Source organism: Fundulus heteroclitus, chromosome 21 (assembly GCF_011125445.2).
Source record: "Fundulus heteroclitus isolate FHET01 chromosome 21, MU-UCD_Fhet_4.1, whole genome shotgun sequence".
In the NCBI taxonomy this organism is placed as follows: domain Eukaryota; kingdom Metazoa; phylum Chordata; class Actinopteri; order Cyprinodontiformes; family Fundulidae; genus Fundulus; species Fundulus heteroclitus.
In genome coordinates this window covers 597790-622500 of record NC_046381.1, presented here as the reverse complement: position 1 = coordinate 622500, position 24711 = coordinate 597790, and the positions used below count along the sequence as shown (strand labels likewise).

The 24711-nt window shown below is 39.0% G+C and overlaps 1 long non-coding RNA gene across 1 annotated transcript; it reads left to right on the top strand.

Annotated features, from left to right (window-relative positions):
* The first annotated feature begins 3854 nt into the window (after positions 1–3854).
* Positions 3855–4472, top strand: LOC118556987. Its single transcript, XR_004927528.1, has 3 exons — positions 3855–3880; positions 4104–4166; positions 4441–4472. It is a non-coding gene; the product is annotated as an uncharacterized LOC118556987 (long non-coding RNA).
* The last annotated feature ends 20239 nt before the right edge of the window (positions 4473–24711 follow it).

Genomic DNA, 24711 nt, shown 5'->3' with positions numbered 1-24711 from the left:
CACATTCTGACCATAATCACATTTTCTGGATGTTCTTGCTTTACCAATCTCTTCTCGGACATCTCCCTGAACTTCTGTCTTCTGGACTAGGACTGTTCCCACTACCACCAGCCTTGCATGAACCAAGCCTGCTAATACGAAGTTTCAGCCTTCTTGCCTCTTCCTCTGCAGTGCGTGAGCCAACTCTCACCTCTGCCGGCTGACAGGTTGCTCCAGAAGAGTTGAGGCATTTTTTGAGCTCGGCCAGGCCATATTTATATACAGTGATATATATATAGATATTATAATTCTATACAGTTATATATTATATATAGATATAGTATTATTCATAGTAATATAGATAAAATATATATATACATGTATATACAGGATATTAATACATCATATATAGTATAGTATAGAATAGATATATCTTATATATATACCAGGATATATATATATATTTATCATACACAGTATATATAAGATACTACAGTACTATATTGATATTATACACCGCGATATATTTTATATATATATATATACTTAGAATATATATATATATATATAGATTATTATATATATATATATAACACAGTCCTCATCATATATATTATATATATATAGATATCTTATTATATATATATCTTATATATATATAATTATATATTATATATATTTGTAAAATGAGTGAGGTGCAAGAGACCCTGGTATATGGTATGCCTGAAATGCTGCAAAAGGACACGGGCACAAAAAAAAAAAGCTGGGACAAGGCCGCTGATATCAAGGAAAATTTATATTTTTACAAGGCACTGTATGTTGTACATTAGCGATGACATAATACAGAATACTGATGTACTGAACCGGCTGCAAGGTTACAAACATGGCAAATTTAGAAACACATGTCAAGATGAAACACAGCGTGCAGAGCTTCAATTTGCAGTGTTTTTGGAAAACATGTATAATTATTTCAATGATGGACCCTTTTGTTCGTGATGATGACGAGATGAAAATGGCTCATTGATGACTAAAACACGATGAGACGTGTGTGAACTTTCGCCGACGAGACAAAACCAGACGAAAATGTTTGTGGGTAGTCTGTCAGACGTTCAAACTCATTACATTTCTGCCTGTTGTGCTTGAAAACAGTCAGTCAGTAGTAGTAATGCTGCTCCTTCCTATCCTTGGTCACGCCGACGCTGAGTTTACTAATTCATTGATGGACCATGACGGCCGCTGTATGTTCCAAACCTGGTGGTCGGAAGTTCCCAAAGGTTCTTCTATGGAAATACTTTAAATGAGATCCATCCGAAAAAAGAACCTAATTCATTGTAGAGGTAAACGACAGTAAATGTGGGCACAAATTAGATGGGAAACTACGCATTGTTACTTCTAGTGTTTATGTATCCAGTTAGCTCCAGTTTTAGCTGTTCATTGTAGCTCCGCTGCTCTCACTGTATACTTTGAAAATGGCTGAGAGGCGCAAGTAGTGAACTCTCTTACAAGTTTATTATTAGAAAAGGTGTCAGAAGAAATAAATAAGACCAGAATGTATTTAGGAGACATTTTCATGCGATCTCCCTGAGGAGCAGAAGAACAGGTAAGATTGTCTTGTACATGCAGTAATTAAAAAAGTGATTTGGGTGTTTCTTAGCTACATCTCCGGAAAAATCTTCCACTCTACCTTTAATGTCTACATGCTGTGACCCAAGGTAAGATTCTTGTGTGTGTACAAAATCTTAAAGCTAATTTTGATTAATCCTCACAAACACATATTAGCTTTATCAGAAAAAAAAACACTCAAAATTGGGTATTAAAGACATTATTTGTAGACATTAAACGTGTGAAATTAAACACGTTATGAGAGGTAAACTTGACCCCTTTTTGTTGATAACTTACTTTTAAAAGCAGCTAAAAGGCTTCAGCATCTATGTAGCATCTGATGCATTCACTCACAGCTGCATTTTATTGAGAGAGATGCACAGCAAGAAAAAAGGAGTGAAAAAGCCACAAGTATCTTGATTCATAAAAAAAATCTATGTTTAATAATGAGAATACAAATAAACTTTTGCCCTTGTCAAAGCTGAAAAGCTCCCCTCTTGATTCACATCTGCAGAATCCAATAAGCTGTTCCCGTTTATAGGAGAGAAACGGTGATTACACACAAGCAACGCGCCGAGCCAAGGCTGTTTCTGTTTTAATGAGATAACTTTTTGAACCTGTTTCCATGGTAAATCTGCAGAGAAATGAAGAGAATAAAATACAGTCCTTGATTTCATTGTAGACACTTGAACACTGACCTCAGATTGTTGCCATTTAAGCATTGCATTGCCAGGAATTTGGGATTTAAATATTTGTTACACAGAAGAGTTATTCCAGTTTGAAAAGCAACATTTCATATAGTGTTAAGGAAATACACACCTATACAACTGGCAGATGAAGGTTTAAAGTCATCTTTTAACATGTTTAGTCTAACTGGAAGTAATACTAAGGTTGCAGTTTTGACCAGATACGGATGCAGCTAAGGGTTAGGGTGTTGGCAAGGAGGACTGTAAGTCTCTAAGGTCTACACATAGCAGAATATCTAAAAAATAAATACATTTTTAATGCGTTTTGGCTTTTCATCCACACAAAAACTCAGTATTAAATCACCGAAAACGAATATTTATGAAAACACTGGTCAAAATGGCGATTTCTGAAAACTCAGATTTTGTGGCTGCATGGCAAAATGGACTTTTAGGGTCGGGTGTTTGGCTTCTGACCGAAACACAGCCAAGAGTTCGGAAGTCGCATGTTGAGAAGCAAAGATTTATTAAATAGATGAACAAAGATTACCGGACGAGTGGAAACAAGAGCCAGCAACACGGCAAAGATGAAACTAGAACTTGGGTGGTTAGACGGAAGACCTGACAACTATTAATGCCTGGACTGACAGTATATAATATAAAGGACAGGAGATGGGAGGAGCAGCAGGTGGAGAAATCTAGATCTAGATACTAAATAAATAAATACTGCCCAAAGTGCAAAACATAAACAGCCTGACAGCGATAAATGCATTTTTTACAAGCCCAACTAATGCAATACATTGTGGGTGCAGATGAGAAAGAGTGTTTTACAGCAACTCTGCCTCCCACTACGGAGGAACAACGTTATTCTACGTCGACGTCACTGGTTCTGGATCTTACCAGTGGGAAAACTTTTCTTTCTTTCTTTTTTTATGTGTCCTGTCTGGCAGTGCAGCACTAAGAATTGGTTTTTAGTTGCCAAAGAGAGCCCAAAAGATTTACTTTCACAAGCGCTCTGCTTGATTTGCATGGAATAAACTTTATTGGACGTTATGTTGGTATTTTTTTTAAATTCAATGGACACAGAAACAGAAAATTAAAAGACAATAAAAAGAGAGAAAAAGGTGAGGCAAAACATTAAACTGGAGAAAGGGTGACAAAAATGGAGCGAAGGAAAAAGAGGGAACAAGACAACATGTTCAGAGTATGCTTCCACACCTGCAGAAAGAGATATAGAAAGAACAGCAAAGTCAATCAAAAACGTATCACAGGCACATGAACGGACTTATGGTCTCCCTGTGGATGGGACCCATGTGGAGATAGAGCAACCAGCCAATTCCACTGACACATTTAATAGAAAGGGGAGGGTTACCCTAAACATCCAAGCCACCTGTGGTTATGTAGCGTGGAAGGAAGGAAATTCATTCCACCAAATATCCTTGATTTTATATTTTCATTAATTTTTTTTTTGATTTTCCGTTTTATGTTAGAATTATTATTTTAAAGAAAAATACTCTGTATAATAATTTTCGGAAAGTTTAGTTTTATTTTTGCGGGTATAACTGGTGACGTGACTTCCTCCTTCACCAAACCGTTCATGGCTGTTACGGAGGAAGGTGAGTTTTCACGGAGCTCTTGTTAGCTTGTTGGTTAGAAGCTCGAGTGTAATGAAAAATGTTAAACAGTCTTTAAAGCTAACATGTTTGTGAGTTGTTTAACGGTGAATGGGATGTTTTTTTATGGAGTGAAAGAGTTTTACTGTCGCAGCATTTCTGTGAATGAGCCGATCGTTTTTCCCGCGCAATGCTACATTTTTTTTGCTCCCTTTGTCATGGGCAGGTGGGCTGATGTCGGCTGGGTATGATATTTGCTGCTGAACAGTTTTCATATCACTCTGTACAGGTATGTTGTTGTTTTATTTATTGATTGAACTTTTTTGTTCAATGTCGGAGTTTTATACTTTTTTTTATTTTTCACAATGTACAAGTTTTTTTTATACATTACTTATTGTGGAGGTTTGCTGGTGGCGTGTTTCTGTTATCTTCATTTGTTTCATCTTGATTTAAAATACGTAATATTCAGACCAGACCGTTCATGGCTGTTATGGAGGAAGGTGGGCTGATGTCGGCTGGGTATGATATTTGCTGCTGAACAGTTTTCATATCATTCTGTACAGAATAAATACGCCATCAGTAGGCTGACCTGGAATCACTACACAACGCAGAGTCAAACAAGTAGCACGCCTGAGGCCGGCTACAGTTACATGCACTCTTTTATTGACCTGGCCGTGAAATGGCCTGTGAGTGTTCACAAGTGTTCGCCAACTCCATAATAAACACAAATCTAAAACAAAGGAAGACTCCCCCAAGTACAAGGCAATTTGATGACCATGAAGAGGCCATGTCCGTCTACAACCTGCGCGACCCACATGTCCACTATCACCTTACCTCATGACAGAATATGCTAATAGGGGACACAGTGTCCAAAAGCAGTAGTTTGGACTTTCATTGTGTCGAACATGAACGATAATTGAATGTACGTTTAAAAGACTAAATGCCCAACTCGAGGCCCTGAGAAGAGCCATGGACATTAATCTAAATGATCTTCCATCTGTCATTTATGTGTGTTTTGTGTTGCGCAATTACTGTGAGGCTTCTACAGACCCTGACAACAGGGTAACTGAGGCTATCCAACATGACAGGGACAATCAACCGGAAACACAGCCAGTGGTCAAAGGACACCGCTTGACAGCAGAGGGAAAGGGGGTCATTAGAGTACTTACTCAGTTCCTTGACCCATAAACAGAACAATCTAATATGGATTTTTGAGAAATGCAGTCATACGGCATCGCCTTGTTTTGTTGTAAGATGTTAGAGTTATCACTGTGTATGTCAAAAGTATTTTGTAACTCTTTTTATATAATGTTGGTATTGTAATAATTCATTACAAAACCGTATAACCCATGAATAAAACAGGTCTAGAAAAAAAATAATACTGTTTTGGCATGTCGAATGATCTTGTCCGATCACCCTGAAACCGTGGACCTGATAGTTATTAAAATATTTGCACTGCCTATAATTACAAATGTACTCCACTGTATTTATAACCGCAAAGAGTGACATTTCCAACGATTTAGATACAGTAAAAGGACATTTTTAACTCATTATGTTAATTATGTTTTTCACACAAACACTGAACACTTTTCATACTTTTACTGATTCTAGCATCCAAATCATCTACTTCTTCTGAGCACAAAGAGTATTACATTTCAAGAACATGAATTCACATTAGCTGCCTCTGCCGTCCATTCCTATGTATGGCAGCATAATTACAGCAAACTTATAGACCTTTAAGTTCAATATTCCAAATAAGATGTTGTGAACATCTGCTGCACAGTTGTAAAATATGTATAAATGTGTATTAAAACATTGTCACATGAATGCAACTTCAAGAAGTCTTGAATAACTAAGCTGACCTGTGTGCGGCCTCATTTGCAAATAGAACCTATTATGTAAACTGAAAATGCAACTTACACTGAACATTGACAATTCAGATGTCAAAATATAAATATGCCAGAATAGCGCCTCGTTAAAATATGCAAAATTCACTAATCCTCTTGGGAAAAAGGGCTCGGGTATGTGAGAACTGCCCCTTGGCTTTCAGCAGGTGTGTACGGTAAAACTTTATTGGTGTTGCAGTTTGTTGAGTTCTGCTGTCAGAAGATTAATCAAATTAAGCATTTTGGTGGATTGAATGTTATCTTGTGTGAGAAAAAATGTCCCCTCTTGATTCTTATGGCATGTAGTGTGGTGGTTGTGCAGGAGAATGTATGACTTGTCTAAGAAGAGAAAAGATGTAGTAAAACTATTGCAGGGGTGTCCAACTCCAGTCCTCGAGAGCCGGTGTCCTGCAACCTTTAGATGTGTCCCTGGTCTGACACGCCTGAGTCAAATAATCAGTTAATTAGCAGGACTCTGAAGAACCTGACTGCATACTGAGGACCTAATTGTCCTATTTGATTCAGGTGTGTGGGGCCAGGGAAACCTCTAAAAGTTTCAGGACACCAGCTCTCGAGGACTGGAGTTGGACACCCCTGCTCTATTGAGTGTATCACAAATTGTAAGATGCATGTTTTTCTGACGTCTGGAGTTTCTTCTCTAGGCGTTGGTCTTCCTCAATAGCATTCGGCTAAAGTCTGGTTCACACTGCAAGATTTTAGCCAAACTTTTGCCCCGGTCGTCTCCTTCTGAGGCGCCGACTATTGGGGTGGTGCATCAGATAATCTTAAGAGAATCTGCTGCAGTGTGTGGTGTGTTAATAGTGATCTGGTCCACTCGGTAGAACGTCCGGACCGCTCCGACCTCAGATCGGGGATATTCAACGTGTTGGATTGTCTTTCCCCGACATCCTAGCTTGTGTGGTGTCCCCCGAGGACAAACGAGCACGCATCCTGTTGACTGTGACGTGTAGCCAATCAGAAAGCGAGGTGAGGGATTCGCCGAGAACAAAATCAGACTCACCTCCATATCATAGAGCAGCAAACATAGAGCCCCTCATTCGCGCTGTCGCCAATGATTTAACTAACGGCTTTTCTTTTTGTTATGATTCCGGTCCACAAACTGACAACTTTATTCCTTCCTTTCATCTATTTGTATTAAATCTGAAGATTTCCCTGAAATGATCTTGAGTTAAATCTGTTCGTGTGTGGAGTGTCGTGATTTTTGTCTGACTGGACACTGTACGAGTAAACCTGTTCTAGCTACGATTTTTTAGCGTTACATGTGGCGTCTCCCAGGCTTTGAAAGTCAGCCGACTATTTTAAAATCTTGCCGTGTGAACCAGCCTTAATGGGCCTTAGCAGGCAGCTTTCTCTTCAACCGCTCATGTTTCATGGTATGTTTACATTTATTTATTTTATGACATGACTTAGACAACTTTGTTATTTTGTATGCACAGAGTGCGTACAGAACAAAATTTCATTGCATACAGCTTGTATTCCAAAAAAAACCCAAAACAAAGCAACTGGACTTGTTTTCCGTAGATGAAGACGTTTCGCTTCCTCTCAAGGAAGCTTTGTCAATTCAAAAAGTCTGGAGTAATGATGAGTAACAAGCTTCATACTACTGCCCAAAATAAAGGCCTTGTAATGGCTTAGATAACATAATTAGATAACCTGTCTTTTAACAGTTGCTTTGTTTTTTACCTTTTTTGGAATGACCATGACCTGGATGACTGAGAATCTTCACCAGCACATACAGCTTGTAGATTACAGTAAAATTAAAGTATAAGGTGCAGCAGTGATTTAAAAGTAAACAATTTAAATGTAAATAATGCAGGAGAAGTCCTAGTGTACAGGTGAGTATTTTTAAAACCATTTGTATGTGCAGAATTGATTGTGCAAAGGGCATTTGTGCAAGAATACAGCATGTAATTTACAATAGATTTAAAATACACTATAAGGTGCAGCACTGAATTTAAATATAAAGCAATTGAAATGTAAACAATGCAGGAGAAAGTCACAGTGTACTGGTGAGTATTTAAAAAAATATTTTTTTAGAAATAAATAAATAAATAAATAAATAAATAAATAAATAAATAAATATATATATATATATATATATATATATATATATATATATATATATATATATATATATATATATATAAATATATATATACAGGGAATCCTGCAGGTCGGTCTTCTATAGCTATAATAGCTAATAGGTAGCTGAGGAATCACTCCTGCGTCCTGAGTTGACGGCTTGGCGATATTTAGCTTTCATTTTCATTGTGAAATTAGCCCGCGTTATTTCCCTTCTTATGTGGGGAAACTCATCTGAGGATGCTCTAAAAACAGTGTCAATATATCCACTTACTTTGCTTTGACACAATTACTCAATCAACACTGTTTTGTGCTTTATTAACTTTATATTCTAATACTGTGTTTTAAAAAAGTTAAGCTTCTTTATCTGTTCACAGAAACGAAACCTTATTGCAACATGTTTCACCACTAACAGGAAGTTGTGGTTGTTTTGAAGGATTCTGATTGGCTGACATAGGTTTTGGCTTTGTGGTATACTGCCCCCTATGTGTTGGCATGTGTACAGCAACGATCAGGTGTGTATTTTCTCATGGTTGGTGTGGATGAAAACCTTTCTGAAAACGATCTTGTGTGTGCAATATTATTTTTAAAATCAATGTGGGGGAGATATTTGGTTTTTTTATAAAGACCTGGCTACATTTGTAAAATACTTAAGAAGATAAATTGTTCAAATGAATAGAGTTCAAGAAGGCTAGAGATTCCGGGTAGCAAGTATTTATAAATATATTTGTTTCGGATTTCTAAAGTAAGGATTTTTAGTAAAATAATTGAGCAATTTACAAAGATACAATTATAAATTTCAGTTTGAAATACATTTTTCAGGTGACAAAAGGTGTAGTGGGAGAATTTTCTGTGACTAATAAAGCATGCTGACAGAAGGATTGTTAGATTTTGAATCCAAAGAGATTAGGTGTATGAAAGCTGTTAATCCTGAGGCTCAGTCTTGTGTGTCTGAAGCAAAACAATGAAAAGCTCCCAGCAAATAAACCTCTGGAAGTACTTTAATTCTCCTGCAGCTTCAAAAATCCTCTCTGATTGGTGAAGGTTGCCAGCTTAGTGTTAAAAGACTCAGCAGAAAAAAAGCAGGAGATGCTATTTGTACATTTCTTAAATTAACATGTTTTATTTTAGCTGTGGAGGTATGAGGAAACATTCTTGGGGATGAATGGACGATATTTTTATGTCATCCATAATATCACAGAAACACTGTTGACCTTTAAGAGGCTGGAGGAGAGAAAACAACACTTGATTTCTGAGTGTCTCCTGATTGCAGGGAGAGAAACCTTGCTGCCCTCTTTACCAGCTCCTGAAAGTTCAGATCAAAAATCACTGCCTTGACGTTGGCTGCTGACCCGTGATTTAAGGAAACAAGCTGAGCGAAAGGCAGCTTGAAACAACTTTACTTTAGACCAGAGCCAGGGAAGGTAAGGGCAATAACACCTGTTATTTATGCCAGTAAATGGTCTTGGAAACAGAAAAAACATTGGAAAGAAAAGAGGAATAAAGGGGGGATTTCTAATGATCCTCCGTCAATTTAGGGGCAAAAGTGGCAACTGCAGAGGTTCAAAACACTTTGACTCATATCATTTTTAGTCAAATATTGGGGCATAATTTTACATGGAAGGTGGCGTTGCAAGATGAAGGGGATCTTTTTTAATTAGCATCCACCAAAAGCAGCAGGATCGGTCACATCTGTCACACAAGGAGGAAAATAAGGCCACAGCTGCAGTTCTTGATCTTACAACCCAAAAAACTTAACTTAAATTTATGGAATACCATAAATACTGGCGACCCTTTTATGGACAGAGATGCACTGTCGGTGTTGTTTAACCCGTTTTCTTTAAAACATGCCAATACTTTCTGTTTCCAATTACAGTTTTAAAACATCTAGAACGAGACGGTTTCTGGTATAAAGAAGAGTATCCTTGAAAGAGGGTCAATAAACACATAACAAGCCAAAGGGTATGTTTACACTCTGATAGGAGTTGTAATTACACGCATTCGTGAGCAAATCTGGTTTTCAAGGCTTCAAAGCAACTAACATCGTATTTTTCTGCATGCGTGAAAGAATATTAATAAATATCTCCAATTAAAAGGTAAAACTAGAGACTCCATTAGTGGTATTTCCTAAAGTGTTTACGTCCAGCGGAAACTTTCTTCGCAGAGTTAATTCATAATTTTTTCTGTGGAAGGAGACAAAGGAGAACCAACCTAGCAAGCTTTTTGTACGAGCACTTCAGATAACAGCGGGGAAAAGCTCTCCTATCAGCTTTTGGAGAGTCTTAAACTCTCTGCTTCTCCTCATGCTGCGTAGCAAATGATCGAGCAGTACGCTGCCGTCTGAGTGAATCCTGTTTTCCTCCCCGTTTGTCTTCACAGCTAAACTCAGCGTTGACTCACCAGCAGGACGTCGACGGAGATTTGTTCACAACCGCAGACGGCAACAACAAACTGACCGGTGCCGAGTGAGCCTGGTCATTTTGACCCTGCAGCCTCACAAATACACGTCCAGGAAGACACACCGTGGAAAATCTGATGTTTTTAAACATTAATCTGCTGAAAATAAACTTTGATGTTTACACAGAGGACACATTGTTCCCAGGTTTGTCTAAAATAAGAGGATTTTGCTTGCAGGAAATATCAGCTGTAAAGAGGACAGGTTTTAACCACAGTGATTATAACTCAAGGACAATAATTAGACAAACCGACTGCAGCTCTTGCTTTTGATTCCCAGCATGTTGATGTACCTGACTGATAGACTTCTATGTTATTTATTTGTGACTGGAGCGTTATTAGTATTCTAAGAGGGCTAAAACACAAACCCAAGACAAAGCGTCATAATTACATTTCCAAGCAATTAACTTAGCCTCGTTATCAGTTCAGTTTCAGACGCCTTCGTTTGGAGCTGAGTGATTCTGGCTGTTAATAATCTGCTGAGTCTGGGTGAGGAGAAGCGACCGTCTGTCACAATGTCACCAGTAACGCATCCTAAAATGATGCATATGGTTTTATATCTGCTGCCATGTGCTGCACAAATGACTAAGTAGATATTTGCAGCACAGACTCCAGCATTCAACATGTTTTTTCCCAGATAAAATTTGTAGAGGAACCAGACACTTCTGAGTTTGATCAGCTCTACAGCGAGATACGAACGGGGAGTCAAGGAGCTAACGCTAAAACCACACTGCAAAAACCGCACTAAAAATAAGTACATTTTTCTTAAAATTAGTGTATCTGTCCTTGATTTGAGCAGGTAAATAAGATGATCTGCCAATGGAATAAGATAGTTTTACTTAAAATAGCAACAATCCATCTCCATCATTTTATTTTAAGTGCAATATGTCTAATTATCTTATTTTAGGGGTCAAAATACTCATTCCATTGGTAGTTGATCTTATTTAACTGCTCACATCTAGGACAGAAACAATAATTCTTTAGAACATTTTACTTATTTTTTACATGCGTTTTTGCAGTGCAGCTGTCGTGCCGACTGTTTTTATCCGTAAAGCGCCTACACCCCGCCGCCTTATTGAGACTTAAAGACGCTGGGAGGAACATCAGAGACAGGCAACACTAGAAGCTCTTTTTGAATAACGGAGGCGGTGCCACTGCCGCAGGTTCTTAATGTGAAATCACGGACCGGAAACCGGACCGAGGACCAGACCCTGTGATAACGGACCGAAGACCGCACCGTCAGATACTAAGGAAGAGTTGTTGGACCTGACACCGGACACAAAGCACTAGTGGTGGGTATAGCCAAAGAAGTCACGATTTGATTCGAATCACAATTCACATGCCACGATCCGATTCTATGACGATGCATCATGATACCTGAATTATTGCGATGTATTGCGATGCAATGCAATATTTTCACTGAACACTGTTAGAACAAAATACAGCCATTACCAGTGGCTGACTGGCTGTGTATGATCTGGATAGTGTCTTCAATTGATACATAACGGAAAGAAACTGAATTCATACATAGCTGTATTTATTGAAATGACTTTTGGAGGTATTGCCATTAAAACAAATATTACTATTACTAGAGTGGACACACTGACAAAAATTGCTCAGGATTTATAAAACTTAAAATAACAAAATAAGGATAATCAGTGCCGTTTACATGGCCTCAGTGGTCCTTTACACCAATGAAGTTGTATTCCACTTGTTTTAATAATTTTGATGTTCGCCAACCATTCATGCAATTGTATTTATTCATTTCTTAAAATTAATAATCGATACTTGGCGTCAAGAATCGATGCAGTAGATCGTGAAAATTTTAATTGCGATGCATCATCATGACGATTTTTTGCACACCCCTACAGAGCACCACTTACTGGATAGCAGTCCTACGGAGAAGCAGCATTCAGTTCCTATGCTCCACTTATCTGGAACAAACTTCGAGAAAACTGTAAAAATGCTGAAAGCCTGAGTTCCTTTAAATCGAGATTAAAAACACATTTGTTTAGGATTGCCTTCAACTGTTCTAATTGTACTGTATTATTGGAATATAATTAGTTTACTTTGTAGTCCAACTGTTTTTACTTGTTTGCTTTTAATTTTTATTTTCCCATGTTCTATTTTGTTTCTACATTTTATCCCTACTTGCTTTTATTCTGTTTTATCTTCCTATATTTTAATCATGTAAAGCACTTTGCATTGTCTCTGTACTGAATATGCTGAATATGATGAATGTGCTATATAAATAAATTTGCCTTGCCTACGAGCGGTCTCATTCATTGTTTTATTATTATTCTTTTTCTTTTTCTTCTTCTTCTTCTTATTATTATTATTATTATCCATACATCCATCCTCTTCTGCTTATCCATGCCTGGAACACCTCACCAGGGAGGCATCCTAACCAGAATCCACCTCAACTGGCTCCTCTCGACGTGGAGGAGCAGCGGTTCTACTCTGAGTCCTCCCTGCATGACTGAGCTCCTCACCCTATCTCTAAACGAGAGCCCAGACACACTACGGAGAAAACTCATTTCAGCCGCTTGTATCCGGGATCTCGTTCTTTCGGTCACGACCCAAAGCTCGTGACCATAGATGAGGGTAGGAACGTAGATCGACCGGTAAATAAAGAGCTTTGCCTCTTGGCTCAGCTCTCTATTCACCATTGTAGGGGCATGAAGCCCCTGACAGCGTAGTCCTCGGGTCATTGGGACACTCAAACCCCTCCACCACGACAAGGTGGCAGCCAAAGGGGGGGAATTATTATTATTAATTATTATTATTATCATCAATTTCAACACGCTTTGGTTCAAACTGAAAAGGTTTAACGGGACTCATTGCTGTTTTTGGCTGGATGGCACAACATGGCAACGTCCGTGCGACAATATTTTTATTTAAATTCATAAAAACCAAAACATCACAGTATTTTTCACTTTTTTTCTCTCAAATAAACTCTACTGTTCGAACTAAAAGCAGGTATTTTATCACCCACTGATTCATAGCTGCCATTTTTTGGAGGTGATTACTGTATTTAGAACCGATGCTGCTTGTTATTGGTGATTTAGATCAATTATTTAGATTCCTAGAGCTTTGAGGTACTTTCTGCTGGTGATCTCGGTTTAGTGAGACGGTAAAGCTAATTCAAAGCATCCTTAAAGTGAATTCACAAAAGCATAGGATGCATTTCCCTTCCATGCATCTACAGATTACAAAGGTTAGCTGAAGCTATTTACTGCTAATAAACCATTTTATAAGAGTATACGGACAACACAAAACCACTTCAACAACAATTAATGTTATATAACTGACAAAAACAAAAATTCCCATTATTATTATTATCTGCTGTGGGAACAATGGGGAGTTATTTTATTTAAAACATTGTTTAATTAACCGTAGACAAGACCGTGTGGTTAACAATCCAACCTGGACTCCTGCAGCAGTTTAATGAATATCTAAATATTAATGGATCAACTGCAGAAGTTGTTTTCATCCCCTCTGACGTTCAGGCAGGGAAGCATTTGGGACGTTTTAACTTCCACATTGAATAAAAATGGACTAAACGCAGGTTTTGCCTGCTGCAATTTATACGCCTTCTTGTTTGTTTAAAAAAAAAAAAAAAAAAAAAAAAAGCTGTTTACCGTGACTCTGGGTTTTTATTCTGTTTGATTTCAGGGATTTTTGAAGCGATGCATGAGGTGCCAAGGCTCCTTCTTTGCATGAAGATCGTTACATTGCTAAATTTACCCTTAAAAAGCCAGATAGACCAGATGTTAACACACTGCCTGGACCAGCCATTTGATGTCTGCAGATCCTCCTGGGCACTGACGTCATCAGTCAGATTTACAAATATATACACTCTACAGAGTAAAACTCATTGCAAAGTGCTGAAGGAGACTGATTGAGCCAAATCAAATCACCAAGAGACATGGAAAAAATATTGATTCTTTCATGAAAAAAAATAAAACAAAATTATTTGTCATTTGATTAGTAACAGTTTATGAGTTATGATGGATTTCTGCATTTGTAACACATTCAAAAACTATAACCCACATTACGCACATTTCATTACAAAAACAAAACATGAATAATTATCGCTGTCTTACCTCTATTTATAAATAAAGTCCATGCGGCGCTCTTCCTGAATAAAAATATCGGTCATTTTCCGGTAAAAGTTCTTTTTATCTTCTTCAGTTTTAAAAGTCTCTCAGCCTCAGTGGAGCTCACTGCCAGGGAGGAAAGCCTTCCTTCATCAGTCCTGTTCCAGCTGTATGTTTAGAGTCTTTTTAGTGCTTTACTTGTTTAGCAAAACTCGCTAATAAAACATCCATAACTTGCTGTCACTCTACAGTTTTAGGATCAGGAGCGGTGCTCCTTGAGCGCCCCCTGCCTAGAGGCCAAGGAACTGCCGGCCTCACCTACAACCAGTGCTTTGCCGTTTATGATCAGCCAGCAGCACGAAAACATGTTACCTGCACACAGTTTGATGACCAAAACACAATTCGTAATCCACATATATTAAATTGTGGAAAATCAGTTCATAACTGTTTGAACAATTGAATTTATGATCTAGAGACAGGAAGATGCATTCACAGAATGGAAGCCAACGCAGTCAACATGGGATTGCGCAATCCCAGGGGAGGCCAAGCTCGCTGCGGCCTCACCGGCTTCGCTATGAAGCGCAACCAAGGATTTACATGGAAAATAGCGAAAAGTCTTCGATTTTAAAGAGAATATGATAAAAAAAATAAGTAAATTAGATTAAAAAAAAAAATTATTACAAATTTATATTATGTTATATATTTTCTTTCTGATCCATGATGACAAGTCAGGCCTGGCCTCACTTGCCTCCCCTGACTGCACGTCACAGTTGCTGACCATCTCTCTGAGTCAGAGGTTTCATAAACTAACGCTCTGCGGCTGAGATGCTGTCCGCCCCCCCGGCTGTAATGAATACGCTCATGCAAACACACGTCCGTTGTGGCAAAGACAGTATATGGTGCAAACACACCAGTTTGACCTCAAGGTTAAACGTTCTGAGACCACTTGAGTTAACATCCCATAATAATCTGAATTTGCCCTGTGATTTACAGAGAAATCGTCTCTTTGGAGGAATTTGATGGTGTTAAATAATCGGCTGAAGAGCTGTAATGTCCCAAGGTCCCATATGGACCTTTGAGCTGATTTAGGTTTGCTGCTGAACTCATAATCGTGAAGAGGGAGATATTTTGGACAGGAATGGTCCTAGGACATTTATTTTTCGTACACATTTTATGTCCCATCAGGTTGGGACGACTGAAACAGTGATCTCCATGTTTTTCAGTTGATAAATTAATGTCCACTGTTCTTTCTTCCTTTCTTATATGGTGACCATAGGTTGACCAGGGGAAATGGACGGGTTTCTTCGATTATGGGACAACCAAAAAAAAAAAAAAAAGTCAGCTGAGTTTCATCTATGGTTTTTCTGCTGGGCTTGCTTCCTGTCTTGGACATTTTCCCAACGTGTAAAGTTGAACACACTGTAACCAGCTGTAAAAGGCAACATTTTTACTTTTACCAGTCTGAATGTGCGTGGCATGAATGGTCCTATAAAAAGAAGGAAAACCACTCCAAGGCACTGGATTCGCACGTAATGTTTTTGCACGACACGCACTTAAAAAGCGATTTACATGGAAGGCTAAAGGCTAAATGGATGGGTCTGTTCCTTTGTTCCAGCTCCTCATTCAAACATCCTCTCACCACGCAGGCTCTCCTGCACTTTGCCACAGCCTGGATTTTTTTTTTTATATATATATATTTTTGGAGTACCACTCCTCTTTCCGCTTCCAGCCTAAAAATGTGAAGACGTACCGACCGGAAATTGAGCGCGGCGCAATAACTTTCCTGCAATCACCCCAAACCATTCAGGCAATCTCACCGCAGCGACCCGCGTGAGGATAGAAAATGGTCCAAAATGGGCTAAAATTATTATTATTGGAGTTTTTTTCCTGTGAAAATTGATCCACGCTTAGGAGACTAATTTGACTTATAATAGGCGGACTGATGCCATTTCTTTTTTTTTTTTCCCCCAGACTAAAATGTGACACAACCAACTCTTAGGGTTTGCAATGATTAAGAGCATTGCTACAAAGTTATGGGGAAAAAAAAACACATTTACGCATCGGAGTAACATCGCCTACACGAATCATGCAACTTGTTGACTTTTAGTTCAAAAGCAAACTGCGAACACGTGCGCTGCTTTACGTGCAGCCGCTGCAAAGTTAATGGCATCTGATAAGGGAGATAAAAGCTGCAAATGGCACAGACAGACGTCGACTGCGCTTCAGCTCCATAATTAGCTTTAATAGAGCCCCACACCGAACCTCCATTTCTTTTATTTCCCTGAGGTTATTCTGTGCCATCGTCCTTTTGATTCCCGCCATTAGCAGCGGTCCGCTCCAAAGAAATGCTCACAGGAACAAAGACGGAGGAGCGCCGGTCTCCAACAACAACAACACGGCGACTTGTGCAGGTTACACACGTGTTCACAGACATGAGGAACACGGAGAAACGACCAGACCACAGCACTAAAAGCTGTTGACGTTTTTAGTGTTTTACTTTCTTGATTTATATAAAAATTATATAAAAGGAAATTAAGCTTTTCGAACACTGTGGAAGCTAATTGTGAAAACAAACATACAATTAAAAAAGAAGGGGAATATATAGGGGAATAAAAGGACAGTTTAGAAAAGGATTAAATCACCCAAATAATTAACTTCAGGTTTTCAATGAGAGGCAAAATGTTTTAACAGGACCATACTACATGTTATTACTATTATTATTATTATTATTATTATTATTATTATATAAAAGAATAATATAACTACTGTTTCAGACACAGGTTTACATCTGCTCATCACCAGAACCTCATTTAAATTCTGGGGGAAAAAAATAAAATTCTGGGCTCCTAATATTTGAAGAGTGGAGTGAATATACACTACAACACACAACAATGGTTTATAAAAACCATGAATACAGCTGCGTAGCAGTTTTGATTTGAATTTTGTCCACACAGAGTCAGATTTATTCATACAGCTCAAATATGTAGTATTTGGTTAAATGTCCCTTATTGAGTAGCAGAGGAACCACATTTATTCATATAATTATAACTGATGGAGCTCATATAAATAGTTTAGTTTTCAGGCGTAATCCATAATTTATACATTTCCAGTAGTGTTTGACTCCAAGCTTTGGGGCGGCCTTTTAAAAGTTTGCTTGTTTAAATTAATCCCTAAACCAGTTTTGATGTTTGTTTGGGATCATTGTCCAGGTTTTAGCAACCCAGCTGCTACTTTTAGGTGAAGCTAAAAAAAAATGTAGGTAGTCTCCATTTAAATTTCCAGTCATTGTGTGCAATGCACCAGTAGCCTAGCGGGGAACTAGCGCCTCAGGATGATGCTACTGCTACCGTGATTAAAACCTCATCTTGACTCCTCCAAACATAACACTGGTCATTGTTGCTACCAAGCTCATCTCACAAAGTCTGATTTGACAAGTTCTTCTTCTTTATTCTAACCACACGGTGCAGTTTCAACCGTTCTGATGCCCTCAGGTATAAGAAAACTGGTTAAGATGTTCAAGCATTGAAATGCAGCGTTGAAGTGAAAGGCAGACTGATGGGGGTAAAGAAGTTACCTGACTCCGCCAGATAGATTTGCTCCGCATATCCATCTGGAAACCTTCCGTTGAAGTAATTTTGGGAAGGGGCGAAAATACTAGTCAGCTGATTGGCCTATGTTGGTGATAGACGGGCCAAATAAACCAATCAGATTCGTCATCACTCTGTTACGAGCGACGAGGAAAACACAACCACAAGCCAAGCTACTCTTGCTGCTGCAAGTAAAGGCTCGTTAGCTCAGCAGAGAAATACTCTGTAATTCCGATAAAACTTGCTCGATAGCCGCGCTAACGCTAGTTTCATCGGCTGAAGCCGCCATGTTCTTTAGACTGAACTGACGCGCTTCCCGTTGCGTCACACCTCAACCCGCCTCAAAGCCAACGCTGATTGGACGTTCGTTTGGTGAACGGCTCCAAATTTTCTTCAACGGAGGGTATCCAGACTGATCTGCGAGTGAAACCTTGAAACCTCGCGAGATCAGGATGGTCTCACGAGGCTAGTAAAGAAGGAGTACTATCTAGAACACCTTCAACCACGACTTTTAAACTACAACACAGTGTGTTACAACAGGACATTGATCCAAGAGACGCATCTAATGAAGCTTTCATACGTAAAGCAGCCTGGCATTAAAATTCTAGATTGCTCTTCCCAAAAAACTCAACCACTTTCCTAAACTCTGGTTCCCCGCTAAGATACCAACGGTTATAAAGAAAGAAAGATAAGAAAGAAGTGATAACAAAGCGAGGCAAATTTATTTGTATAGCACATTTCAGTACAGAGACAATGCAAAGTGCTTTGCATGATTAAAACATAGGGAAATAAAAACAGAATAAAAGCAATAAAACATGGGAAAATGGAAATTAAAAGCAACTAGAAAAAGCTGTTCCTGCGTAACAGTGAGAATGCTAATCTGCAGAATGATTGAGCAGAAGATACAGAAAACATTGAAATCAGATTTGAAGAATTTGAAAAAAAAAATAAGAATTTGAAGGGATTTGAAGAATTTGAAAAAAGTTTAAGGAATTTGAAAAATTTGAAGAAATTTTGAGAATTTGAAAAAATTTGAAGGAATTTGAAAATTTGAAGAAATTTGAAAAATTTGAAAATTTTCAAAAGATTTGAAGGAATTTGAAAATTTTGAAATAATTTGAAGTAATTTGAAAATTTTGAAAAAATTTCAAAAAATTTGAAGAAATTTGAAGAATTTGAAAAAATTTGAAGAATTTGAAAAAATTTGAAGGAATTTGAACAATTTGAAGAAATTTGAAAAATTTGGAAATTTTCAAAAAATTTGAAGGAATTTTAAAAATGGAAGTGTAAGAAGAATGTGAAGAATTTGAAGAATGTGAAGCAATTTGCATTGTTTTCAATGGGAACAGCCAAAAAAAATCCATGAGTCATAGCAGGCATGCCGGGAACGAGCCGAAGGTTTTGACACAAAAATTGTAGAAATTGGTTGAAGTATGCGGGAGTAGTTAGACGCCGACGGAATAATAATAATAAAGAAAAACAGGAAAACAATAAGTGAGAATGCTGTATAGCATTCTCACTTATCATCTCACTCAGGCTTTCAGCATTTTAACAGTTTTCTGGAAGTTTGTTCCACATCAGTGGAGCATAGGAACTAAATGCTGCTTCTCCATGTCTGGTTCTGGTTCTGGTTCTGCAGAGCAGGCTGGAGCCAGAAGACCTGAGTGGTCTGGAGGGTTTATACACTGATAACAAGACTTTGATGTATTTAGGTGCTAATTCAGGGATTTATAGACTAACAGAAGTATTTTAAAGTCTATTCTCTGAGAATACACAGCCTGTGGTTCTAAAAGGACATTTAATCATATATTATGTGGTTACATGTATGTTTTTTAGCCCATGTTGATTGGAGAAAATCCTAAATAAGTTTGCTGTTGTGTGCACAGTTCTTGTTTTTAAAAGCCATTGCAGAGGCTTGTTGCAAAGATTTTCACCAATAAACATCAGGTAAGCTGCTCTGCATGATCGCACGAAGCAGCAAAGATTTCCACCATGAGGGGAAGAAGAGCTCCTCGTGTCCTTTGGGTCACGGGCACCTCCTGGTTCCCCGTTATATCTGGACACACGGTGGATAAAAAGAGCCTGCATGATGCCGAGGTCAAGAATCTGTGGCGGTGTAATGTCACCGGACCCATTTCTGAGTGCTGCTTAGAGAAAAGATGCTTTACAGGCGGGCGGGTAGTCAGGGAGGTGATCACATTAACTCTCTGAAGGCAGAAAACTGAGGCTTTTAAAAAGATCATCCTCGCTGCCAGGTCAACAGATTATACCACGTCTCCTTTCTGGCTTCTTTGTTGTCGTTCTAATGCTTGTTTTAAGCTTTTCCTGTGCAGTGTTTTATGGGGAAACAGTCGGAGGTAAACCTTAAAGGAAGCAGCGCTGGGCTCGCGAACAGAAGGCAGCTGGACTTCTTTTTCTTACGTCATCTGTCAGATGAACTACGCCGATCGATTCCTGGACTACGAGTCGCTGCAACACCAATCAACCGAGTGACCTCAGCGACTCCAAAACCGGTGGACCGGGTCACAGGAGTCACTAATAAAAACCGCTGGTTCTGTGATCTGTTCGGACCACACGCTGTAACGTGTGAACAGCGGCTGAACTTCCTGCCGGGTTCAGGCTGTTCTGGAGGTGATGCAAACGTTCAGCGTCTCCAGTTACACTGCAAAAACAGAACTAAAAATAAGATTTTATTTCTTGAAATGAGAGTGTGTTTCCTTGATTTGATCAGGAAAATAAGATTATCTGCCAATGGAATGAGTATTTTTACCCCTAAAATAAGATAATTAGATATACTGCACCTGAAATAAGATGATGGAGATGAATTGTTCCTATTTTAAGTGCAAAAATCTTATTCCGCTGGCCAATAATCTTATTTACATGCTCAAATCAAGGAAACACACTATTTTTGCAGTGTACTGCCGGTTTCTCTCTGTCATCTTTATCGTCTGTACCAGGGGTGTCCAAACGTTCAAGTACAAGGGCCAAAATTGTCAAGTCAAAGGAACCTTTTTTTTAACCTGCTCTACAAAATATGATAATTTTTAATAAGTAAATTAGTCAGATTTTTTTTGCAGGAAATGAAGGTGTAAATCGTTGTAGATCCAAACTAAAGTAAAGGTCAAATTAAATGAATGAATACAACACATGAGCAAAATTGTTGTAATTATCCAGTTTGCAAATTATTTTGGATAATTTAATTTCACTTAACAATAATAAACTGAAATCTTTTTGATCTAGCAATATAAGAACAGTATCTGGGTCAGTTGTTCTTTGAAAACATTTGTTAATATTAGCCAATTTTAATAATTTAATTCAAAGCAGATTTGAATGCATCAAACTCTGTAATTGAGTAATTAAATATGATTGGATAGCTGTCACTATGACATTAAAGAGAATGTCAAAAGTGTGTTTATTAAAAAGATAAATACTTTGTGTCGTACTTAACATTTTCAATTGTAGGATTTTAACTTTTCTAATTAAACTAATTTTATGCTAAAAACTAAAAATCTTTCATCTGCATCAGCCACCTCTGCTGGGGGACCAAATCTTTCTTGAAATGCAGTTGAGGGGGCCACCCTGAAATCAGTACAGGGGCCACAAATGGACCCTGGGCCGCACTTTGGACATGCCTGGTCTAAACCGTCCTCCTTCTCTCTTTAAATGGCCAGATTACACACTTTTACACAGTTTCCCTGTGTTTCTGAGGTCTAGCTGGACGGCTGAGATCTGCCCTGCAGACCTGGATCTCCTGTTCAATGCCATAGACTGTGCATTTAAAACCGCGGTGATAATTACTGATGAAATATCTGTGCATGGACACCTTTATGGCAGTGAAAAGAATACGACAGCTCAGATAGCCTGGATTTTGTCGAACATTAAGTGGAAATTTGATATACATTGTACAAATATAACAAAACTCAATATCAGTAAAAATTCATACACAGAGTCTTTACTTGAAATGACTCTAATTAATGTTAATGATTAACAACGGCAAACTATAGGAGTAAAAATAAAAAAATTGATTCTGGCGTCGTTATTGTTTCAGGGACAGCTCATTATTACTTGTTGCTGACCACAGGCACTGGACTTGACTTCAGACCTGCCAGTCTCGACTTGAGTCTTGGGAGTAATGACTCCTGTTTCATATCGATCTCTTTTCCATGGACACCTCCAGAAAAGGTGGTCCACACAGGAGAGCCACATCGTCTCTTTTCCCGCTGCCCCAACGGCTTCGAAGAGACATCAAACATCTTCAAACTGGGACCAAACTTAGGGACAGGTCTGTTTTCTGCAGAATCAGACGTCGAAGCAGGCGACCAGCCTCCACAGAAAACAGTTTTTGGGATCTGTCGTTCAGCTTTTTGCAGGAGAAAGCTTCCCCCCCATGAATTACGCATTTTCAAGCTGACCAGAGCTTCCCTACAAGCACCTAGCTAGCACTGCTGACTCGGCATGTTGCTGATACGTGGACTAAATTGAGCTGATATTCACCGCACAATACCCGACAGATTTGGTACATTAAAAAACTGAAAAGCATGTAAGTGCACAAAAGCAGCACACGATGAGAACATCATAACTCTACATTTTGAAGAAGGTTTTCCTTGTTTCAACCTAAAACACTCAGTTTGGTGCTCCTGATTGTTGAAGAAGACTGCGGTGAGAACCAGAGAGCCACCTGGGGCCTTCAGAGAGAAGATTGCAGCAGCTCAGACGTCTGGTAAGCGATTTAATGAAGTCAACCTTCCCCCCGGTCGGTAAAAACCAGGCCTGGTTGACCAAGCAGGTTCACCTGTGTGCCAAGCGCTAAAGGAAGTCATTTTATAAAATATCTAAAATGTTACACAGCTGTCTCTTGCTACTGTTGGTAAGAAATGTTACCGTCTGCACCATCAGAAAGAGAATACACAAGTATACCTGTCATGGCCGATGTGTAAGAAGGAAGCATTTGCTATGTAAAGTGACCAGATTTCTCTACTGAAAACCGGGGACGTTTTAAATTCACTGTCTGTGGTTTGGTTTGCTTCGTCTGACCGGCACCACCGAACAGCATGGTGAAAGCACGTTCGGCTCAGCTCTGCTGTGTCAGGACAGCGGCTTGAACAGTCGCTCTAAACGTTTTTACACCATCATGATAAGTGATGGTGTAAAAAAGAAATGTTGCTAATACTGAAATCAGAGACATTTCCAGGGACAGCTTTTGCTGGGGACAGGTCATCCAAAACAGGGACTGTCCCTGGAAATCGGGGATGTTTGGTCACCCGGCTCTAAAGAAAACATGACGACCAGACTATCCCTCCATCCATCCATCCATCCAACCATCCATTTTCTAACACGTTTATCCCTTGTGGGGTTGCGAGGGGTGCTTGTGCCTATCTCCAGCTGTCAATATGTGGGCGAGAGGCGCGGTACCCTGGACAGGTTGCCAGTCTATCGCAGGAATTGGGAAATTCTGGAATAATGCTCTTTGAACAGATGAGCTTAAAAATGAATAATTTCCACTGGAACAGAGAGCGTAAACCAAGTTCAACATTCCAGGAGAAGAACCTAGATCTCAAACTGGCAACCATAGAGGTGGAAGTGTCATAATTTTGGGGATGATTTGTTGCAGCAGTACCTGCTTAGCTTAGCTTAGGATCATGAATGCAACATTGATTGCAGGAAAGTAGCATTCTCTAGAGACTATGCCACCACCAAACTACTTACCTGACTCCGCCAGATAGATTTGCTTCGCATATCCATCTGGAAACCTTCCGTTGAAGTAATTTTGGGAAGGGGCGAAAATACTGGTTAGCTGATTGGCCTATGTTGGTGATAGACGGGCCAAATAAACCAATCAGATTCGTCGTCGCTCTGTTACGAGCGACGACGAAAACACAACCACAAGCCAAGCTACTCTTGCTGCTGCAGGTAAAGGCTCGTTAGCTCAGCAAAGAAATACTCTGTAATTCCGATAAAACTTGCTCGATAGCCACGCTAACACTAGTTTCATCGGCTGAAGCCGCCATGTTCTTTAGACTGAACTGACGCGCTTCTCGTTGCGTCACACCTCAACCCGCCTCAAAGCCAACGCTGATTGGACGTTCGTTTGGTGAACGGCTCCAAATTTTCTTTAACGGAAAGTAGCCAGACTGATCTGCGAGTGAAACCTTGAAAGCTCGCGAGATCAGGATGGTCTCACGAGGCTACCAAACTACTGCTGCGGACACCACATCTGTGCTCCTACGGGTACCTCTGCACATCCAAGCCATCCATGGTATATTGCCAAAACCTTGCTTTGGAAGTTTGTGTTCACTGAGAACAGCCGTGAAACTTTCACGCTCTTCCATCCGTGTCTGAGGGCGGCAATGCGCTCTTTCCTGTCTCCTCAGGACTCAAAAAAATCTCTACTAAGGTAAAATCTCTGAAGATCCCAACAAAGACGCTGTTCTAGCAGACTGCTTACTTTGTTGCATGATCCTTATAATGTTTTTGTTAGTTTCAATAAGTTTCTGTTTATAGGATTGTGTTCATTCTGAGGTAAAAGTTCAATCAAACCAGCTGCAGTTACTAAAATCACTGAAAACGAACTTGTAGTCATTGCATGAAGCAGCTTGTATCTCCATTTTATGTCATGTTCATTAAATACAAAACCATGAAGTATGGGTTATTGGGCGGCCCGAACTGTGCAACAGTAGCTTTAATAAAGATAAATAAAAGTAAAA